The following is a 2,332-nucleotide window of genomic DNA, read 5'->3' as shown; positions in this document are numbered from 1 at the left end:
CTAGTAGCAGAATTATCAGTCTGCTGTGTCTGATCTTCTTTATTATATGTAACAGGATTTTCAGCCTGTTGAGTCTGAGAAGTAGAGGAATCAACAGTCCTCTGAGTCTGTTGAGCTTTTGGTAAGCCCAGAACCATAAACGGATTTGATAAGTCTTTACCAGCTTCCGTTTGAACTGGACTAGCTATAGATTTATTGGGTTCTATAGTACCTGCTTCTGACTGAGAAATAGGATTTGAAATTTTTAAATTAATAATCTCTTGCTCCAAATCAGAGATCTTCTTTTGTAATACTAATTTTTCTTGTTGCAAAGTCTGATTTGATTCATTTAAAATTTTAAAATTCTTTGTCATACATTCACAATGATCACAATATCTTGAAGAATAATCTAAAGGTTGATCTGAAACATTTTTTAAAGAAGGAGCAATAAAATAATTTGGGCCAATAAATTTTCTACATTCTTCTAATGCTTCTGAAATTGAATAAAATCCTTTGTAAAGAGGATTTGGAAAATTCTTAATACAGTCTGAAACTTCTAACCAAGTATGGTAAATTCCTGGAAGTCTTCCATTTAATACAACATAACATTTAAATTGTTTATGATCTTGACTAAAATGTTCTGAGAGAGCATTTAGACATGCTAAAAAATATTTTTGGTCTTTTGGGTTCTTATTATAAGAAATCCATAAATTATCTAAAATGCATTTTTCTGCCTTTGTTACTGAAATATGAGAAAGTGTCTTAAAACTAATATTGCTATTAGGAAAACAAAGTAATTCTATATTACCGAATCTTAACTTATCATGTGTCTGGAATATATTTGTCTGAGAACTTGAACTGCCAACAATTGGCAATCCTGGTCTGGGACCTCTTGGTCTTTGCATCTGCAATGGATAGTTAGTCATAATCTTTATTTTTAATTATTCTACTTAAAATATCTGCTATCTGATTATCACTACCTTTAATATGTTCAAAATTAATTACTATTCCAGTATTAGTAATTCTATCTATAAAATTTAACCATCTCCTTCTATTACTTCTTTTATTTTCTAGTTTCATTTTATTAACAAAACTTACAATTGCTTCACAGTCTGTTCTTAAAGTAATTTCTTTTTTAGAAATAATAAACAATTCAAAAGAATCTAATGCATAATTTACTGCAAGTAATTCTAAATCTATGCTACTTACATTACCTTTTTCTTTTTCTATTATCCCACCAAGCTATTACATATAAAGACTTATATGGAAGAACTAGTTTAAGATTTGGTAATTATAGTCATATAAATAGAAATAATGATTCAGAAACAGAATCTAATAATGAAGACCAAGGTGAAGAATTTAATAATAAAGTAGAAATAGAAATTGAAGATAGAATAATATATCCTAAAGAATTAGAAATGAACTTGTCTCCTACAGAACTTTTAAAACTAGAAGATCATTTGTTTTTAAATAAACAAATAAGTGAAATAGAATATTTATATTATGATAATTTTAAAAATATAAGAGTAGGAATTAATATAGAAGAAAATGATAACATAACAGAAACATCAGAAATTAGTAATTATAAAGAATTAGCAGATGAAGTTATGCAACCTAAAACAGAATCAGAACCATATCAATATCATAGTGGACATCCTCCTAGAATACCTGTTACAAATTATAGTGATAAAGAAAGAAATTATATAGCTAGAATGTAAACATAATTGGATAAAAGAAACAGGTTCAGACAGTATACCATGTTTTATTTGTAGATGGTATCCTAGTAAAAAATTAAGAGTAAAGTGTAAAATCTGTTTTTTAGAAGCTTGTAAAAAATGTTTAATACAGAAAGAATTAATAGAATCTGAAGAAGAACAAAATAAACTTTTTTAGGAGAAAGTACTAAAGCTACATGGGAAGCTTATAAAAGAGATAAACAACCAGAATTTGAAGCATTAGTATTATTAGGAAATAATCCTTACAATTTCTTTAGTAAAATACATGAATTATTAACAGGAGCAGATCCAAATACAGGACACTTAATAATTCAAAATAAAGCTATAAGAAATTTAGAACAACTTAGTTTAAATAGATGGACTAATGGAAAAGAAGTTAAACAATTTTTAAATGAATATTATTATTTAGTCTCTATTTCAGGAAATACTTTTAATCAAGAATTAGGTAAAAAATTATTTCATAAATTACCAGGACCTTTAGGATTAGAAATAACAAAGAAATGGAATGAAAATAAAAATGTTAAAGAAAGACCAGATGCATTATGGAGTATAGGAATTAGGACACAATTTATAATGCAATGTTTAGAAGAAAAATGTATTGAATTACAAATACAAAA

The sequence above is a fragment of the Olea europaea genome, chromosome 11 (assembly GCF_002742605.1).
Source record: "Olea europaea var. sylvestris chromosome 11, O_europaea_v1, whole genome shotgun sequence".
Lineage (NCBI taxonomy): Eukaryota > Viridiplantae > Streptophyta > Magnoliopsida > Lamiales > Oleaceae > Olea > Olea europaea.
The sequence above is the reverse complement of the archived record's forward strand: the minus strand, read 5'-3'. Positions refer to the sequence as shown.